A 21,900-nucleotide genomic window follows, 5' to 3' on the forward strand; every position below is an offset into this window, starting at 1 on the left:
GATTATGAACGTTGCTGCTGTAACAGAAAAAAAGAAAGTGGATGGGAAAAAAAAAAAAAGAGTATCACCCAGTTCCTTACCTTTCCAAAATATGCTTCTTTCTTGTGGAACATCTTCTTATAGTTTTTTTAGTATATTTTTATATTTCTCAAAGGATCAATTTTCCCCTGTCTCCCTTCAAAGATTCTTCTGTGACGTATGGAAATCATTTCCTATGTGGAAATGATTTAGCTACCTGTGAACAGATAACACAGAAGGACCAATCACCATGGCAATGTCAGTAACTGCTACCGATCACCTGAAAGAAGTAGATGAGGTCTTCCTAAAACAATTTGGCCTTAGTCATCATTGGGAACATAATATCTGTGGATAGAAATGAGAAGTGATCAAGGAGCCAAGAAGGGGTAGGCACTTGGCTAGACCTCACATTTGCAAGCAAGGAAGAACTGGACAGAGACATGAAAAAATGGGGAAAGCCTTGATGTACTAAGTATGAGATGGTGGAGTTCAGGATTTTGAGGGGAGAAAACAAGGTAAAAAGGATCATAACACTACATTTTGAGAAGACTTTGGCCTATTCAGGAACCTTCTTGGAAGAATCCCAACGGATATAGCCCTCCAAAAAGAAGATATTTTGAAATATCACCTTCTTTGTGTTTCAGTACAGTCCATGCTTATGTGCAGGAATTTGAGGAAAGCTGGCAAGAGTCCTGAATGGATCGAGGTGCTTCCGACAAAACTCAAATATGCAAGAGCCAGAAGCAAGGATGGATGCACCCAGGAAGAATATAAGCTCAGTCTGAGAAGAGTTTAGGAAAGCCAAATCCCACCTGCAGCTGAATCTGACAAGGGATGTCAAGTGCAAAAAAAACTGAGTTTTGCCAGTACATCAGCAGAAAAAGAAAGACATGGGAAAACGTAGAACAGCTGCCAAATGGGGCATGGAATCTGCTAACAAAGTAAACAGAAAAGGCTAAAATCCTAAGTGACTTCTTCATCTCAGTCTTTACTAGCAATTTATTTGTCTTCAGGAGCCCCAGACACCAGAGGAGAAGTCTGGAACAAAGAAGACTTTCCTTAATAGAGGAGAATCAGGTTAGGGAACATTTAAACTAACTGGATACCCACAAGCACACAAGGCTAAATAGGACGCACCCATGACAGCTGGCCAATGACTCTCTGAGACTACTCTCAATTACCTTTTAAAGGTCATAGCAGTCAGAGAAGTTCCCTAAGAAGGAGAAAGCAAATGTAACATCTTCAAGAAGGGCAGAAGAAAGGATTTGGACAAATAGCATCTTCCAGGCTCTTTTCAATGCACTCAGGGACAAGACAAGAAGCAATGAACACAGTCTGAAACACAAGAAACTCCTTCTGAGCATGAGAAAACACTTCTTTGCTGTGCAGGTGACTAAGCAATATAAGAAGTTGTTCAGAGATGTTGTGGGGTCTCCTGTGAAATATTCAATAGAAACCTGAGCTAGGCGGCCCTGCTTGACCAAATGAACTCTATTGGGCCAAACGAACTCTAAAGATCCCTTTTTCAACCTTAACTACACTGTAACACTGTGATTGGATGTAATTCATCTTGATTTTGGAAAAGCTTTCAAAACTGTCTTCCATAATGTTCTTGTAAACACCCAAACATATAAATAAAAAATAAATATAAGAACAAACCTTTTTAAGGTGATAGTGTCTAAACACTGGAAGAGGTTGTTTAGAGAAGCTTACCAGTCTCTACTTCGGAGATACTCAAAACCCTACTGGACACAACTCTAATTGTTTGCTTTGAGCAGGAATCTGTACTGTGATGTACATGACCTCCACTGGCCCTTTTTAACTTTAACCATTCTGTGATTCTGTGTTTCAGGTAAAGCTTGTGAAATTTAAAATATTCTATGTATTTCAAAAATGCTGTGCTTTCCCTCAGGATCCAGAAAAGCAAGACCCTTGTCACTAGACCCAAACCAATTAGTAAATAACCCAGAATCAATCAGAAAGAATGAAACTTGTCATGTATCCGAAGTGCTATAGCATCAGATGATGTTTTACTACAGGAAGTAACATGACGTTTAAAGAAAGATACAGAGTAGATTTACTAGAAAGTTTTTGTTTTCTTCATCCAGGCATTTATCATCATTTTAGACTAACAGCTGAAATTCATCTTTTGTAATGATAAATTATAGCTGGATGAAACTTGTCCGGGCCTGCCCTCTTCTTCATTCTTAGTTGCATTCCCTTGGTCTTTGAGGAAAAAATACTCAAATTAGGAAGTCCCCTTACAAAATGGTTTGCAAGAAAGCGAAGCTATTTCTGTAAACAATAGGAAAGTCTAGTTGTTGTATCTCTATTTGTGAGAGAGAAAGAGAAAACGGAGCTATTTCACCCAAAAATATCCAAAGTAATACCAAAGAGTCTTTCTTCACAGTGGTGGAGGTGTCACAGGGCACAGTTGTCATCTACCTTGGAATAAGAACAAAAACTATATACTGAAATGGCAGGAAGTCAAAGATTTACTCTTGCTCTCAATGTGAAAATTTTTTGGAAGAAAGTAAAGATCAACTATACAAAGGTTGTAGAAAAAGACAGTGTTTCCAAAAGAGAAAGCATGAGATACTGTGTGCAAACATGGCCAGTGACAAGGGGGAAAGGGAGAAGAATTGTGCCAGTACATATTTACTATTGCCAAATGAGCTGAAAAAATTCAACATCATTGCTATGGTGTTTTTTTCACTAGATCTGAAGGACAGCAGCAGTGGAATCTGCTGTTTGTGTTGAAGTGTCAAGAGGGGAAAGAACAAAGATGTGGAAACATCTGCTTTTAGAAGCCTCTTGAAAAATAATTATGCAATACCCTGTGAGAAACATCTGTTAAAAAGGCTGCTGTCCACCCATCACATTGAAAGAAGTCACTTAAGGAAAATATAAGCAAGATCAAGAGAAGATTGTGGCACATTTTTCTTTTGCAACACGCAGCACTGAAAATCTAAACTGAAGCTCAAGCATAAGATCAGCAAGAGAAAGATGTGATAGAAGAAAGCAGGATGATATACCACTGCTGAACAGATGGTACAACCTGCTATTACATAATCAATACAAATTGAACCAGACGCTATGCTTAGTATGTGTACTCTTTCTGAATACAAACAAATTGCTTTCTGGGAACTCACAGCCCTCCCATTCACAGAATCTAATGCTTTGCAAGAAGTGATAGAGCCTTCTTTTCTACCACAGTGAGCCTATTCTAGTACAGTCTTCCTTTCACTGCACAGAGGAATACAAGTTTTCTGTAAATTATTATGCCACAGAGTCCAATGCTTTCAAGATTTCTGAGACCAGAATATACACTGAAACACCAACATGAATAACAGTGTGAAATGCCAGTCCATTAATGACAAAATTCTTGTAGAGACTGATGGATAGAATAGCAAGGTAAGATTTTATTCATTGCTAAAATGTCTGCTATGAAAATTGCCTCCAGTTGTTAAAACCTCCTAGAACTAGGTTCTAACAGCAGGAAGCAGTCAACCCCACTGTTTGTGCACATTGCCATAGTGGAAAGTGAGCATATAATATCATATCCGCACTTGAACTACTGTGCAAAGATTATACACATATCAGCTGATATAAGATCCAAACCTTTCAAGTGGACTCATGAGCCTAGTACAGTGCTGTGTTGACATATGATGTCATACCTGAATGCTAAAAATCACCCTAACTCCTTGTCACTTTGATGTGCTTAACGTGCATAACAACTCATTCACGTTTTAAACCCTAAACCTTTAGCCAAAATATAGAAGGAGCTTGAGTACTTAACAGAGGTTACATGAATAAAGGCACAACACCTGATGCCTTGCAGCTTCCATATTACTAGTATAGTTAACTTCATCTACAGTTCAAAAGACACAGTGCAGATGAGGTTCTGTATTGCATGTGACAGAAAGAGGCTGGATATGAAATCCTGTTTTATGTTTATGCTTGACTTCATGCTCAATTCAGTTGCTTAAGAAGTTCTCTAACAAAAGATCTGACTCCTTAAGTTAATGAGAAACTCTCCTTGGACCTCAGAACAAATATCTATAATTCAACACTGTATGCTACTGTATTTTCCTCAGAAATCGATATCTGTCCGTAAGATGCAAAATAACTGTTATAAATGTAATATGGTTTGTAAAATGCTTTGAAATTCTTGGTGGTGAGTGACAAGATAGAGTCATGTAGGAAGATATTATTATTATTTCACCAATTATAAAAATGAGTGCAAAATATAGTCACCTTGCTGCTTAACTTGCTAAGAGAAAAAAAATATTGAATGAAGTAGGAGTAGGGAGAACTTAAATATTCCCAAAATAATTGTCAACCAACTGAAGTCCCATTGAAAATTCCCAGGAATTGTCTTCTCAAAACAGCAACTTATAAGAAGTGTCTTCTTAATATTTTCTCTGCTTATTTTTACTTATAAAATGTTTCTTATGAGAAGTTTTAACCTCATTTAGTCTCTGCTCTCTTCTGAACTAGTAACAGTGATTAATTCAGATGTTTTAATGAATATTTTTGTCTCTTTGCATATTTTCTTAGAAGAGCATTACACCAGCTAAAAAACCTAGCCTCTACTGGTTTACTGGTTGGTAAAGACCATCCATAATTTGCTGACCACAAGCACTGGCAGATGAGGAGTACAGCTTACTGTGTGTGACAGATTTAGATATTTATCAAAGTCGATGTGGGCATGTGGGAGAAATATATGAGTATGTGTTGCTGTCCACAAGTGCTTCTTTGAAATAGAGTTCCATAATAGGATCAACGAGCCAAATCTTAAAGCTTTCCTTGTGTACAGAGGATCTCTCATCTCAGCCCCATGGAAGAATACATGCTTTGGGTATTTAGAAAGGAAATTAATGAAAATGCAGCCACACAGTGAGAGATTTGCAACATTCCCTAGGTTGAAATAACATTAAGGAAGGGTTCTGTCTATCAAATTCAAATGCCCTTCAAATTCAGTGGCAAGAATAGGAGATATCAAAATACATTGCTTTCTGAATACTTTGCTCAATTAAAGATTGCAAAATTTAGTTGAAGGATGTTCAGGATCCTTCAGCAGGAATGCAGTGGAGCCACCAGAATGAAGACCAAGCTAAATACTTGAAGTGAGCAAGGTACATTCTCATTTTGTGCTCCAAACTATGTAGAAGTCTGTATTACAAATTAACCTTATAGAATTACAGCAGATGCTTTTGACATCTGGGAAGCGTGGCAATTGGCTTCAGTATAGAGTTTTCCCAGCTAACATAGGTCACATAGGTCAAACCAATTTCCATGTCAGTGCAGGACCGGTATACCCACATGCAAATGCCACATGGTCACTATCTGACTGTTCATGATCTGCTGACACTAACTTCTATTGTCAGTCAACTTAACATTCAATGTAATTTAATCAAAACCTTGGGCACCATATAATCTATATTAAAAACAGAAATTGCCTTCTCAAGTGACAATTTCCAACTGCATTGGATGGGGGCAAGAGAAGACTGTTCATCTACTTGTAACTATGTCTACAAAAGCAAACTAAAAAAAGAAAATCATAGCTCTTCAAAAGCACACAGGCTTGCCTACACAGAGAAGTTGGTCACTGAAAGTGGTCAGGCACTGGACTAGGCTGTCCAGAGAGGCTGTGAAGTCACTGTCCCTAGAGGTCTTCAAGAAACATTTAGACAATTGTACTGAGGGACATGGTTTAATAGGAAATACTGGTGATAGGTGGGTGGGTGGACTGGATGATGCTGGAGGTCTTTTCCAACCTTGGTGATTCTATGATTCTATAATTCATCCATGGAAATCTATTCTGCATGACTGAATAATACATACATTTAAACTGTAATTTAAACATTCTGTTTCATGCAAGCACTAGTACATAGTGTGAAGAATAGATGAATTCTAGACATTTGTTTCCACAGTCTGTCCTCTGAGCCAAGGGATAAGCCATAACACATTTCTTTGCTTTTCTCATTTTTTTTATGGCTACACATAGTTGTCATAACCAATCTGATTATCAAGGATGCAGCTGGGCTGCAGTAGATGCTTTCAGGGGCTACAGTGATATTTGCTATTACAGTCATTTTTAGATCTGATGGACAGTAAAACTAGGACCAGCAGGGGTATGTCTGATAATATTGTATACTTGTAGCATGTTGAAGGATGGTTCCATTATTTTTCTGAATACATACACTGCTATCACTTTTTTATTACCACTCATTAAATCGTTGCAATATCAGCACCCTCTCATTACTATCCTGCCTTCTTCATGACTGTCTTTGTTGTGTTTGTACTATTCAAACATCAGTAAATTCATAGATTGCGAAAATAATACTTGCAAAATAATTATTTCTCAAATATGTAAAACATTGCATGTTGGGTTGAAACTCCAACATTCTACCTTTTAATCCTTGTGGTATCTGTCCACTTTTCTGCAATCATGTCTGTGAGAGAAAGGCAGATATTTTCATGAAGGATTTAATTCCCAGATATACTTGTGCCAGCAACTCCCCTAAGACACTGAAAATAGGCTCAAATTCTATAAAATACCAGCATTCACAGCAGTGAAAATATAGTAACCTAAGATTGCCTATAATACTAAAGAGCAAATCAGCAAGCACTTTGTCATTTGTAAAGTTCTAGTTCTAAAAACTAGTTTAAGTCTGATGGCAGCCCCAGAACTGAATCATAGAATTATGAGGTTGGAAAGGACCTGCAAGATCATCTAGTGCAACCATCCTCCCCATCACCATTACTACCACAAGCTACTAAACCATATCTCGTAGATCCTCACCCAGATGCCTCTTGAACACTGCCAGGGACGGCAACTCCACCACTCTGAGCAGCCATTCCAGTGCCTGACCACTCTGTGAGGGAAAAAGTTTTTCCTTATGTCTACTTGAACTGTCCCTGCAAAATTATGCATTCCAAGCACTACAGGTAGCATTGAATCCCTCTCTTTTGTAAAGCAGAAGATGAAAATGTAACATATTCAAGAATTGGGACACAACAATTGTCCCTAATAATTCTATTTTTAAAGACCTAAAGATGCGACCGAAGAGAAGGGTTTCACTGTCTCTTTTTTTTAGATCATCCTATGTCTAAAGGATGAAATTTAAAAAGATGCACACACACACACACACAAAACAAAACAAAAAACAAAAAAAAAAAAAACACCTTTTTTGTAGAGACTTGGAGATTTGTAAAACCAGAATAAACAAATTTTGGTTGTTAAACCAGAATAACAGAAAGTGGAAATAGAAGAGGTGATGGATTTGTAAATTTTCTAACAATTTCAAAATCAGCAAATCTAGTGGGATCCTCTGGTGAGACCAGATCCAGGCTGATCTTATTTAAGTTAGAACTAAAGAAGTGCAATTCAACCATTTTTAATAAAAATACCTGAATATAATCAGAAGAAACAAGACAAACTCTGTGAAAGGCAGAATGCTGAATAATCTTTTACAACTGCTTTTAATTGTCTAAATTATTCATCTTCAATATGGACAGAAAATGTGATAGCTGTTGTTGCTACAGAGATGCAGCACATACCACTAACTAATCATAAATGAAGTTGACAATCCTGTTACATTAGTTCAGTGTCTCATCTGAAATTATCTGACAAGCTTGCTTTGTAGCAGGTAGGTTTCTTGAACCAAGAATGGATCAGCTCAAGTAGTCGAATTTAGAGCACAAAAGAAGAGGACCTCCTTTTTGAATGGCAATAAAGATTGTGTTTTGTGAATTCTGTATCATCAGTACATAGTTGACACACCTGGTAAGTAGAAACTAGATTTAAACTCCAAAAAGGTGGGCAGGCAGTAAAACAGATAATTAGCATTTGTCTACCACATTATGTTAGAAGGAGAAACAACAATTCAGCGTTCAGCTCCAGAAAGACAACAGAACTGCTGACCACATTATTTATAGAATACTGGGTTCTCAACAACCTAAACAGCCTCATCAGTGCAGCGTCTGTGCCTACACACTCCCTTGGAACTAGGAACCTAAATTCTAAGTTTTTCTTTAGGCATCTAAGTGCTTTTTTGGATCTCACTCTGAATTGTTACTTCTCATAGAACCCTTTCCAAAAACTCCGTTAATTTCTCCAGCAGTTATCAGAAGACCATGTGATGATTCCACTAATACACAAAATAAAGAATCAGGTTGCTTTTCCGTTTTTATATGAAATACAAAAGAAAACACATCTGTAAAGTAAACTAAAAACATTGTGTTGTGTGACTAAGCCACTTAATAATGAAATATGTGTGGGGACTTCCAGTACTCTACTACTGCAGACCATAAGATCTATTGCAGAATTATTATTAAAAATTATATAAATATTCATCATTAACCAAGGATTATGCACACTCCTCAATTGTATACACCAAGAAGCAGAAACAATGTGCAAAACTGCACATCTTTGCAACGTCCTCCACACTGCTGGGAGATTTCTCAGTAACTGAACGAATACTTTCTCTGCAAAAGAACAAAGGATTAAATAAAGATTCTATGATCTAGGGGAAATACAACCAAGGACTTAGGTGTATTTTCTTGGGAAAGAAAGCACTCTTTTTCCTCATTTCAGAACTCCAGGAAGGAGATAATTAATATAATTTCACTGGAAATCATCTGGAAAATAATCAAAATAATTTCACTGTATTAAATAATTTCACTGGAAATTATACTGGTGTATACATCATAAAATTAACTAAAATATTAAGATTTCATGCTAACTTTAAATAAATCTTTTTGTTAGAAGATGAAAAAGTCCATACCCATATGACTTAATCAGGCCATTCTCTCCTTTTCTTTACTGTGTAAAACAAAAGAATTCAAAAAGAAATTGCAACTCATCGCCCTTACAGGAGGTATCTTTTATTCCTCTCGGCAGATTTTTAGTATTCAAGCTGAAAGATGTGGGTTCAACTTTCATCTTCTTTTGATTTATATAATGATCCCAGTTGTCTACGTTAAGCCCAGATGCTTTATGAGCTGAGTATACTGTCAACAACAACAGGATTCAGCTAGGCTTTGTGGATGCTGATGCTGAGTTGAAACTGAATTTAAATGGATCTGAGGTTTGTCTGAACCACAGCCTTCAGATTCATGACCAAACTTAGGATGGAATTAGACCCATGTTCTGTCCCAGAGCCATTTGACTTCTACATGATTGTTTAAGGCACTTGAAGCCCTGAGGATAATGTTCTGCAGGAGAGATGGAGGTTTCACTTCTCTCAACAGTGTAAGAAAAATGTAATACTGAGATACTCCATTTGGAGTTCAAAATGAACAGCTTTAGAAAACTAACACTATATTTCTGACAAGAAATTAAGAGAGACATCTGGGCATATTCAATGATAGCAGTTTTCATCAGTTTTGTAATTAAAAGGATACATAAAATGTAAATGAAACAGAAAAAAAATGAAGGTCACATACAAGCTCTGTAAAATGTGTCTCCTGAAAGAAAAATATTCATTAATCATTCATCTGTTGTGGTTCAGGTTTACTTTTCAAGACAAAAACCTGCAATTGCAGAAAACGTGGTATAAAAACCAACACCATGAAATAAGAATGTGCATGAAGCAGCTCTTGAAAATGAGGACGGGGAGAAAGCTGGGGCTGTTCAGCCTGGAGTAGAAAAGGCTGACAGCAGAATTTCAGCATCTAGAGTGGGATTATAAAAAGAATGGGACAGACTCTTTAATGGAATCTCTTGTGATGGCACAAAGGGAAATGGTTTCAAAGTAAAAGGGGAGAGATTTAGTCTGGAATATAAGAAAGAAGTTTTTTTACTGTAAGGGGGTGAGACACTGGCACAAACTGCCAAGAGAGGTGCTGGATGTCCCATCCCTGGAGACATTCAAGATCAGCCTGGACAGGGCTCTGAGCACCTGAAGGAGCTATAGGTGTCCCTGTTCATTGATGGAAGTTGGACTAGGTCCTTTCCAACTCAAATGATTCTACAATGCTACGAACATTCAGGCACAAACCTCACAAAATATGGCTATAACAACACCCCTTTGCTAATAGAGTTAAACCATAGCTTGCAGTAACTGTAACAAAAGACTTTAAAAGACCCCCCCTACTCTCAGAACACTTGCAGTCCCATCAGGAGAATATACGAACATTCTAAATCGTATTACCATTGTAATTTTACCTAGTGATGAAGTCATGGCAAATATCACTATGATTATGTTAATGGCTATATTCAGATTTCTTAAAGGAAGAACAAAATATTTTTCAAGAGCAAATACAGTATCATCAAATGAATTTGCACAACCTTTCAGATTGCAATACCTGAATATGAAAGCTCTTTCTTTTTTTCCTCTTTTCAACCCACATACACCTTTCTGTAAGTTATTGACATCTCTCACAAAATAAATAAATAAATAAATAAATAAAAATTAAAATATCAAGAGCTGAAAGAGCTTACATTACATTAACAAATGCTTCAGAATTGTCTTCCCGGAGGACAATTTCACATGTCCACATGAAATGTGGATCACAATACTCCAAGAATTTATTATCCATTCCAGATACAGCTCTTGCAAGTCTACTTTATGTGTTTCACCTTAGCTTCCAAAATCTATTATTTTTTAAGTTGGGGGTTGTGGGGAAAGCAGATAAACAGGGCAGGCCAGGCTAAATTAAGATCATAAAACCACCCCACATTTTCAGCAACTAGCTGATCTCCCATGAAACTGGATTTCAAATCTTCTTCAGATTCCTTCATAAACAATGTCCCAGGAGCTTTCCGTGTACGATGATTATACACTTTTCTTTTTTTTAATTATTCTTCAGAAAGGGCATAAGCTGATTCCTTGGAGAGATAGTGCTTTTTATCTACAGGGACTTTGTAAATAAATTGATCCAGATGTTTTGCTTTAGATCTCTCCAGACATACTAAATTATTCCTTACAACATCAGCACTTCATTTCCTCTATTTGCTGTGAAGATCTCAAAACAGACTACTCTTCAAAAGACAAATTACTGAAACGTATTAGCATTAACAAGATCATTCAATTTCTTAAAAAAAATCTGTCTTCTATATATGGATACATTTGGTGCCATGTAACAGCTTCCAGAAAGGATCACGATCAAATGTTTGGATCATTTTCCTAAGCCACTGAAAAATTATCAAAAAAAAAATCTTAAGAATTTCGTTTTTCCTTTCCTTTTTTACATGATTGGCTGCATTTATCTTTAAAAAAAAAAAAAATAGGCATGGGATTGTAGTGGCTTCTGAAGTCTGAGTTAAAACTCAGACAAAATCTAGTCCAATGCATTAGGATGAAAATAAACGGGAAACAGTAAGAAACTGGGAATACATCCATGGACTAGGTAAAAGATACTTAACATATTTTCACATATTCGCTCAAAAATTAGTGAAAAAGAAGGAAGTCAGCTCCTTGTGTTTATTAGTGGCAGGACTAACAGGACATTCTTCAGAAATGCATATAGAAACGTACATTTTTTTTAAGCCAATAATAAAAAGTAATAATTAACTTTAAGGATATACCTTGATATATCTGAACATACTGTATCAAAACAAATTTTAGCTGATTTCAGTAATTTTCTTTGGATGTTTTTCTTCCATTTTGTAATGATGTGACCATTTTCTCCATGGCACTGAAGTAATCTTTCCTAATTACAGGATTTTGAAAGTCATATGCTGACAAATATAGTAACCAGCTTTCCATTCTATACTTCCTGAATTAGAATATTTGCTTTAAAATGAAATCATTGGTAGCTTTCCAGTTACTATAAGGACAGCGGGATCAACAGAGGGCACAGCAACAGATTACAAAGCAGGTGGCATGAGGCTAAATCTAAACAGTTTCCTCACATAGCTTTGTAAAGTGGGTTCCAGATAACTCCTAATGAGTGTTAAGGGCTGTCTGGTCACTTAGTTGCATACAAGGTCTAGAGAGGTCAAGGTCTAAGGATCAGAGCTTCTAATTACATTCTATTGAACACTCATTAGATGTAAAAGTTGTCACCAAAAGACCCACAAGAAGTATACTTTCTAGTTATTAAACAGTTGTGCCCTTAAAAGACCCCCATGACTCCAAAAACTATTAGATACTGAAAGAGAAAAAGAGACAGCCAAAAAGAGGTGAATCTGAGGACACAGTAGAAAATTGAGGTCATTGTTCTATATCACATTCCCCATGTAAAAGAGGAATGTGAAACTCGTCGTCTATTGAATCAGTCGGTATTTGGCAGCATCAATTCTAATGTTGAGTTAAACCATTTAGGAGGCAGATCTGGAGAGCTTTTCATTGCAAAATGAACAAATAATGAAAGACACTTATTTCATAACCTGTGTTTGTTACAAACACATGTCACTGAGCTGTTGCTCATTCCCTAAAAGCCAATAAAAAGGAGAAATTAGTATGACTAAAGACAGTGTTTTTTACTTCCTTTAAATAAAAGCCTCATATAAAAGCTCTTGTGGTTTGGTGATTGTCCGCTGTTGCTGACTGCTAGGGCAGGATTTGTCGATGCACTTCTTTAAGATTGGTATTATGCTCTTTTTCTCCCTGTATGATTACTGGGAGAACACATCAAATGAGACCATTCCAAGGGGAGAGCACCTGGTAAGCATGAATCCTGCAATGACAGATTTTGAACCAGTCACAACCCAAAAGGGTAGTAGAGAGACAACAAGCTCAAGATGGGGCTAATGAAGAGGGCCACACACATGCTTACAGTCAAGAATGCTAGCACTTAGCTATGTCATTAGAAGAGGTAATGCATAAGGTTGGGACAAGGAATCCTAACATTCAGCTGCTAAGGACTGATCTTCAGCAGCTTGGAGGGTGATCATAGGAGACAGAAATATGGTACTCAAGGTCAGGAGACAAATGCTTGAGGTTCCCCTTAAAGCAGCACAGCAGTCCTGGAATAACTCCAAAGTATTACGACATTTCTCTTCTTTCTCTTTAAGCACCCCAAAACATAGCATTGTTCAAACTTTCTGGATCTACAAAACTTTTCAGAGAATGAAAGACTCCAGGTTTTATAAACTTCCTGGTGCTTTTCAACAGCCCTCACATTACCTGGACTGCAGCCTTACTTGCAATATCTTGGCTCTGCTCTTCCCAGTCTGCCTGGAACCAATTAATGCATTAGCACAAAAAATAAAAAAGGAATTAATCATCCCTTTCTTAACCTCAAAAGATTTATTTTGGACAGCCCTTTATGGAGATGGGAGTAAGATATGAACTGAATTACCCTTTCCTAGCTGACATAAAGTCTTACTACTAATTTCCCTTCTTACCAGGTGGCACTTACAATAAGTTATGAGGCTGCATGTATCGTGACTGTTCCCCTTGCCTTTCTTCTCTACAGCACACAGGTAGAAGCTGAAAAAGGGCATCATCTCCTATCTACATTCTTACATTTTCACTTCCAGGTTGCAAACTATCCAACAAAATGTGACAAGACCCACCTCCCAACTTTGTCATTTTTTTATGGACTTCTTTTGACCCAAACCTCTACATAACCAGTCCCAACAGGAATCCTCAACCTTTTATACATAATTTGTAAATTGATTATCTTCCTTCTGCTGCTACAGAAATCTCAAAATCTCACAAATTTCTTCAGTTCCCTACAATCTTATCAATCCAGAGAAAAATCTTTTTGGCCAATTTCCTTCCCCTTTCACAGTTAACCCACTCACACTCTCACATCTCTCAGATGAGATTCTCCATTCTCCTTAGGACTCACAGAAGGAGGAAAGCTGGGAAAGAAGTAATACAGGACCAGTGAAGGAATGTAGTAGCAGAATAACCTACCATTTAGATACTGACACTTGCCTCGCCGCCTTCCACCAGCCTTTCCCACAGGGTCAGAGTATCCCTAAGTATATACCAAGGCTGACTGAGTCCTTAAACAGGGTATCTAATGATAGCCTCAGTCTTGAAAAGTCTCTACCTCTTCTACCTCTTTCTCCTCCATTCTGTTTCTGGCCTTGATAAGTAGAAATTGAGGCTACAGGGAAACCCATAAGATCAACACATATCAGTAGTGTACCACATGCAGCCTTAGCTCTGTGGAATTAAAAGATGCTCCACAGGATCAGCATCATTTAATAACTCCCCTGTGTCCATGTTTGGAGTTCAGTCACACATCTCAGCCACTCTGCACGCCTCCATGCCCTACAACCTCAAAATGACCAGAATGACCAGAAGGTCCAGAGCCCAACTACATCTTCTTTCTTCCCTTTACCAATTTTCCACCGCTTTCCCAAAACACATCTGTATTTCTTTTTCGACTCTTGAAAAGACATGGGTTTGCTTTTCAAAATGCCACTTAAGCAAGAAAAGAGGGGAAATTACACATCAGAAGTAAAATGGAGCGTTCTACCCTTTGGCTTGTTAATTAGGATTTATGTACTGGAAAAATCCAATTTCTGGCACCGATGAGTTAATAAGTGAAAAAATGTTGGAAAACTGGAAAAACTGGTATAATTATCTAAAAAAAAACTAGCACATCTAGTCATTTCTCACATATTGTTATTAGCACCACAGTTATTTCAGCAGGAGGGAAGCTGGGGAAGAAGTAATACAGGATCCATGGAGGAAAGCAGTACTGACTCCTGAGAGAAAACAGACCTGCCATTAAACACTTCCTTTATCTGCGACTTACAGTGTTTAAACTGGAGATAATTATTTCCACTAGGGGTATCATAATTGCAAAACTACCCAATTCCTTTTGTGCAAACATCCACGTTGGTACATAAATTGCCAATATTCTGATTTTACATCCCTTTTCTTATGGTAGAAAGGAAAATGTGATCTGCAAGACAAGAGAAAAAAGATCCCTGGACAGTAATCCATACAGCATGAATGTGAACAAGAAGAGGATTCACATGTACGCTCTTGAGATTCAAATGATTATCGTAAGATTTCCAGAGTGTACCAGTGAATCTGGTAAGCTATTTGTTGCTTTTGTGGGGAAGGCAAGAAAAAACTATCCCAGGAAGAATGCCAGTAGCAGTTGCACTTTGTTGATTCTGCTTTGAGTTTTTTGCTTTTATATTTTTTCTTGGTGATATTTCATTATATGAACATTTTGACAGTTTAATGGGTTCTCTTGCTTCTCCTGCAGTGTAATCCTTCAGGAATCTTATACATAATGAGTCTCTTGCTAACATGTTGAATACTAAGACCTTCTTTTTTAAAATGTGTGCTAAAAGTACTAGTTGTGCTTTACAATTAACTTTGCATTGTAGCCAAATTGGATGAGATCCAGTAAGAGATTTAGATATTTCAGTGCTAGGCAGTATAACATAAATCTTTCAGTCACTCAGTTCATATGGGAAAACTCAGAAAGAGAACGGAGTGTCAGGCTCTCCATTCAATGCACAGGGTGACTTGGTACTTCAGATGCAATCTAAAGCAGCCAGCATACCACACAAGCACATGATAGCAATATACTCAGGAGGCAACCACCGAGAACTAACTGAAGGCAAATGAGAAGACCAACATGCCTTAAATCCTGCACACCCAGGAATGCAGTTTGATTTATAGCACATCCAGAATCCAGAAGTCTCAACTCATGTCACATTCTGTCTCTCCAAAAAAATAAGCAGAGTTCATACTTTTCAATTAAAAATAGGTTTTAAATGATGGACTCTTCATACAGACACCTAGTGGTAGCCCAGGCAATAAAGGATCTCAGTTCTTCCCTTAGCTCAACTGACTTCAAAGCCCTCCAAAGACAGCATCCTACTTGAAAGTACACTTAATGCATCAAACACAGTCAAGAAGCTCTAAGCTCCAAACAAACATCAAAAACTGAAGCATAGAAAGGCCAACAGGTAACTTAGAAGCAAGTAAAGAGATGTCTCTTTCCACTTCTACTGGTGTATCAAGCAGCAATTTCATGTAAAATGTACAATACATCCAGGGAGCAGAAAGAAGAAACTCGGGTCCATGGACTCTGAGAGTCCAGGAAGCCCTCACTTGTACTCCCTTCTCTGACGCGAATACTTGGCAACTGTCCGTACAATGGCAAAGCTTCATGGGATAAGATGAAGAATGCTCTGCCACACAAACCAAGGCTACTTTACAGAAAAGTGATTAGGTATAACACTGTTGAAAATGTAAGGTTTCATCTCAATAGACAGACTGGACTGCATTTTTCTAACTCTTCATATTTTGGGTACACCAATCAGTAGTCTGAATGGAACCATTTGTGGTGGCTTTTAGAAATAAACAAACAGTAGCAACTCCATCAATTTCTGAAATGCTTACTCTCTCAGCATGTGAATATCCCTAAGAGATTAAGTCTCTTCTGAAATTCACATACCTGATAGTTTTGCCCTTTACAACTCTGAAGCATCATCTGTACCATTTAAACTTCTTCTTACCTACTTTCTTGCATTATTTAAATACAGACTACCTTATTTCAAAATGCCGCTTTGACACATTTGGTTTTACTTCTTGAAATTACCAAAATATGCTTCTCAGACCAAAGAAGTTGTCAACAAAACCCAACTATCCAACACCTCATAAGTTAAATTGCACACTGAGCATTGAGAGGAAGGAACTTACGTATTTTGCTTCTACTTGGAACTTTAAAGAGCATCTCAGCAAGTCCATACATAGTATATTATTTGCTATTTACATTTATCAGATAATGTTTTCACATATTTACATGTTTTCCTGTACATACTACTTTATTATCATCATTATTTTTCTATATTAGCATGTGGAAACATAAATTATAAACATAGGAATCCTCTGCTCCCAGATTCAGGTCAGCTTTGCATTGTCCAAATAAAGGTGCATGCACAAAAGCAAACTCTCAGGCTTCTGGGAAATGTACTGACCAAACCATGAGTTTGTTGTTAATCACTGACTGGTGGTGAGTCAAAGTGAGACAGCAGAAGCCCTCTCTTATTATTAGTCTTTTATAATCACCTAGTCTTTAAATCAGTGACTGCCAGGAGCAGGGATGACTAAATTGTCCTTGAAGCATCTCTCCAGTTGTAATCATCTACAGCTTAGGATGTTGAGGATATGGGAACTTTCTGACTGCCTGCTGACCAATGACATTTGTCTCCTCATCAGTAGTTACTTGTGCAGTTCAGCCATTCCTGCCAGATGGACATCTACTTTCATGAGAAAAGTAGAGTACAGGAGGCAGCCGGAGGAGTCTATCAGCTCAGTTTAATCTGTTTGTTTTTACAGATCAATACTCGTGAAATGTAGGAACCTCCAAATTCTGCTAGGGGCAGAGGAAAAAAGAAATTTCAAAATCTCATCTTCTGCACTGGATAATTCTTACCTATACCCAACTTTACAACTCCACTGAAATTAGGTTCTTCGAGACACTTGTGTACTGAAGACTGATGTCACTGCAGTATCCATGCAGTTGAATTACCATATTACACGAGAGATATTTTTGCTGCTTGGCCTCAGTGCTGACTGCTGTCCTATTCTGATAAGGAAGAATTTGCCGATTCTCATCAACTCATACTCAAAAACCATCATCACCATAGCCTCCAAATGCACTTCGCCCTGCACTTCCATTCCTACCACAACCGATTATCAGCCAAGATTTCCAGAACTGATTATTGATATCCTCTTCCTCACTAAGGAAGGTGGAGCTGAAAATACATTTGCCTCTTTGGTAATCCATGAAAAGGAGAAGATTACAAGGGAAAGATAGTGCTATCTAAGTTTTTTTCATTTAGGTTGCTTAAATCAAAACATTACATAATGAACAGCCAATTTAAATAATCAAATTTGCTTTTCCTCAGAGAAATAATATGTATACTCTATGCATTTCAGATGTTAATGAAGGTTAATTCTACAGTATTACCTTCAGATACAAAAAGCATCACATACCTCTTCTCTGACACTCAGAAAAAAACAATCTGTGAGCATTTTACATTTTTGTATCTCAATGCACTATGAAAAAAAGAAAGCGTAAGTGAAGTAATCCATACCTTACCTAACAAGGAACAGAAGAGGTACAGAAGAGTCACCAGGTATGTGTTACATGTGCTAGAAGCACAAAGAACAGCTCCTTTCTAAATATTAGCCCTCCCTGTCTTTCTTTTCCCCTTACTTTCTTCCTTTTGTATTAGGAAATGTGCTGTCAATGACTCTTACAATTGACCACATAATATTAAAGATCTTGAAAACCAAACAACTGGAAAAAAGCAACTGCAAAGTGAGACTGTTCTTAAGTTTTTGTTTATTTTCTTTTTGCTATAAATTATTCTTTATTTTCAGCAATTAACAAAGGCTTTGAATGAGATTTTCTTCACTAAAAAAATTCAATAATTTTAGTCCTGCTGTTATGCTGAGGAAGAAATCAATACTTTTCCAAGATATCCAGGAAGTTACCAGGAAGACCATAGCAGAGTAGACTTCACATTTCTCAAATTTCTAAGTAAAATTCAAATGGGAAAAATATAATTTAACATTCTCTGGAGAAAATAAAGCAGCAAAAAATCTCACGCCAAAGCTTAAAAACATTATTTCAAATCTTCCCTTAAAAAAAAAATAAAATAAAATAAAATAAAATAAGCATGTAAGGGAGTATCATTAAGCTGGAATCCATGGAAAGAGAGTTGTTGTGCTTTGGGTGTTTTTTTGGTTTGGATTTTTTTTTAAGAGCTAGAAGAAATTTCAAGCCTTACACTTGCCTTGGAGCCTCATTTCCAATTTTTGTGGTTTTACAACCACAGTTTCTTATTGCTTTTTCTTTTTTTTTTCTTTCTTTCTTTCTTTCTTTTTTTTTTTTTCCTGAGAGGGAGGAGTTGTTTGTTTGTTTTTCTAAAGTATTTCTCTCTTTCTCTTTGTCATATATGATACCCACACAGTAAACAAGGGAAACTAATACCAAGGGGCATGCCAAGAAACCGTCTATTTGAACCGAATAACATTTTCCCTTCTGCATCACCAGAGCCTATAGGTTCTGCCCAGTATGACTGCTAAAGTGAGAGGGAGACTTTATATGCCTTCCCAACCTGACACAGTCTTGCAGTACCTTAACTTCTCCAATAGTTTGTTTTATAGTCCACAGGCAGAGATTGTAGCTGCGTCCAATAAGAAGTTATAGCAGGCGGTGTCTGTTCTACCCACTAGTGAAGTGGGCAAACATGTCCAGTGCAGCTGTGCCTGGAAAAAGTAAGGCCTCAAGTCTTAAGCCCTGTCTATCTCACAGAACCCTCAGAATGCACAAGTTAAACACAAAGGCCTTCTTAGAAGAACTCCAGCACCTTTTGATGATATGGACTGTAAAATAACAGAGATGTCTATGACCCTGAGAATACCTTGCAGACTGCCACACTGACACCAGAGGCATCTAAGGCATGTGTCAAGTGATAGACTCTTTTTGGGCACCCATACCAACACACAACCCAGACTTACGTATTGACAGTGGTACTGCACGCAGAGATTTTTCTCTAATTTGCAGAATGAGAAGGGCTAAATTGTCAGTGTCCTATTTTTTAGAAACAATTTGTCTAGTTTTGGCAGGTACTCAGAAAAACAAAAGCCACTTCTGCTTGCACAAGCCTTCCCTGGATCTCACTCAAAAAGCCTTACAATAAAGACAGACAAAAGAAAGCCAGGTTCAGACAACAACGTTGTGAGCTCCTTCATCTACTGCCCTCAGTAGTTTCAGTATTTGTGAGTTTTATTCTTAAAAACTTTATGAAGAAAGAGCAAAGGTTAGGGTATTTCTGATTGCCGCAGTCCCCTGCTAATTTGTCATACTGTGTTTTTTGTTACGGTGGGGGAAAAGAGCACATCCTTTGCGGAATTCTTATGCTTATGATTTTGTAACTACGTTTGAAGTTTTAAATAAATAACAGCTTCTTACCAGTAGCTTGAAATAAACAGTGAGTTTGTCCCTGGCCTGTGTACAGTGTTTCTTGGGTTTTGTGGTGGGTTTTGGCAGGGGAAGGGAGGTGAGAGTAAGATGTTTCCCTCTGACATTTTTCTTCTTTCACACAGCTAACAAATACAGTTCCACATGCGTAATACCCTCAAAGTTTCAGGGACTATTTCAGGGACTAAACCCTCAAATCAGTGGATCCAAGAAGGGAAACATATCTAGAAAATAAGGCTTTAGACATATCCCTAACTTGGTCCTGAGACCAGAACTTACTGTCCATAACCTCTTTGTACTGAAGACCTCCAAGATATCCATCCTTCCAAAGGCCAGTACCACAACAATGTGATTCGATGCCCCATGGTGTGGATTATCTGTGATTCAGACTTGCATGACACAGTTTGCAGTGTTCTCACAAGCAAAATACCACAAGAAAAAATCTGAATTGTTGCTGGTTTCTAATGACTAATTTTTCACAACACTAATAAAGCATTTTACAGTTTGTTGTTTGGTTGTTTCTTTTTTTTTTTCCTAAGTACTTGACCCTTTACAGTTTAAAGTAAATTTCAATCACAGAAGGCATTTAGGCTAGTTCAACTGATGTTCATTACATCAAAATCTGGTGACCTCCTCTCTGATGGTGAGGACAGCTACTCCTTTTCATAGCTAACTCCAGGTGAGACTCAGAAAAGAAGTTTACAAGCAATTAGTTGTTTTAAGACTTGTTGTTTACTACTTAAGCCCACAAGAGAATTTATTGCTCTAATAAAAATTGAATGAAAATAAATAAAAGGAAATTTAAATTAAAAGAGCTTAAGTTTTGCAAATGTGTTGTAAACAAGAAAAAGATGTAAAGGCTTTTTGCATCCTGAGGAAAGGGTGTTTTTCTTCTGTATTTTAGAGTATTTTTAAGGTTTCCTGAATATTAGTAATCTGTTTTACTATCCAATTTTATACCCTATGTTCCACAATTTGGTTCCACAATTTGCAAAAACAAATTCCCCTTTAAATCATTGCTTTTCCTGTCTAACAGGAACATACAGACAGTGAATTTAAAGTGTATGTTCCTAACGCAATATACATGTTATGATCTCAAGTATGATCCTGCTTGAGAGCTTGACTATGTATTTTATAATTTTGTGTGAAAACACATAAAACAGAAACAGAAAAATAAGAATCATATTCTCCCCATTTCTCTCTCTTATCATCATCTATCATGTTTTCTATAATATCGAGCCATCCATATTCAAGCTCTTGTTTTGCTCTCTTCATACCTACCTTCTAACTGCTCTCCTGTCTTTGTTGTTTTTTTTTTTAATCTCAATATCCTTTGGCCATTCATTCTGTTCCCAGTATTTCACTTCTATATTTCTTGCAGAACTGGAGTTTTGTTCTGTAGCAAGGAATGAGAAAAAGAGTGAAAACTGTTATCTTATATGTTTTCTAAGTTTCCTGAGGTGTAACTTCATCTTCTGCTTACTTCTATTCTTCCTATGAGGTACATTGTTCACCAGATAAATACTAGACCTCCTCAGTCACACTGAGCACTATCTAATGCTAATAATAATCTGTTTTGTTTTGTTTTTTTTCTTACATTCTGAATACTTAGCTCCATTTTTCACAGGATTTCTTCAGAAGTTCCTGCTTCTGTGAATAGTCAAACTAAATGTCTTTCCCACACGTCCGCATCTTCTATCATTTCAGATAGGTCTCACAGAACTCACAACTGCATTGTCAGATAATTTGTTAGTGTGTTTCCACAGTTCTCTTACATGTTTGTTGTTTTTTTCTTAATCATGACCTGAAATTTTAGTGCTAAAGATAGGATAAATAATGGAAATGCTGAGTGACGTATTTATATAATAACCCTCCGATGTAACCCAAGGTAGCAGATGATTACTGAAGTTTCCTCTGTGCTGATGGGCTCTGTAGTATATGTGCTCAGAATCAGTAAGGAATCATGCTGACATTTCCTTACATGCTATAGCTTATCTAACCTTGCTT

At 37.2% G+C, this 21,900-nt stretch overlaps 1 long non-coding RNA gene across 7 annotated transcripts in view; it reads right to left on the reverse strand.

The window, feature by feature from the left end:
* The window catches only part of LOC122158113, a 137,633-nt gene that overhangs the window by 67,112 nt on the left and 48,621 nt on the right, over window positions 1-21,900 (reverse strand). For 6 of the 7 annotated variants that reach the window (XR_006168133.1, XR_006168132.1, XR_006168130.1 and 3 more), the window contains 2 exons: window positions 21,175-21,289; window positions 81-235 (listed from right to left, as the gene is read on the reverse strand). This is a non-coding gene — a long non-coding RNA (uncharacterized LOC122158113). The remainder of the gene's footprint in view (window positions 1-80; window positions 236-21,174; window positions 21,290-21,900) is intronic. The other variant, XR_006168131.1, reaches the window with a different exon arrangement.

Source organism: Centrocercus urophasianus, unplaced genomic scaffold (genome assembly GCF_019232065.1).
Source record: "Centrocercus urophasianus isolate 14NV4802_14NV808 unplaced genomic scaffold, USGS_Curo_1.0 seq_14, whole genome shotgun sequence".
Taxonomy (NCBI): domain Eukaryota; kingdom Metazoa; phylum Chordata; class Aves; order Galliformes; family Phasianidae; genus Centrocercus; species Centrocercus urophasianus.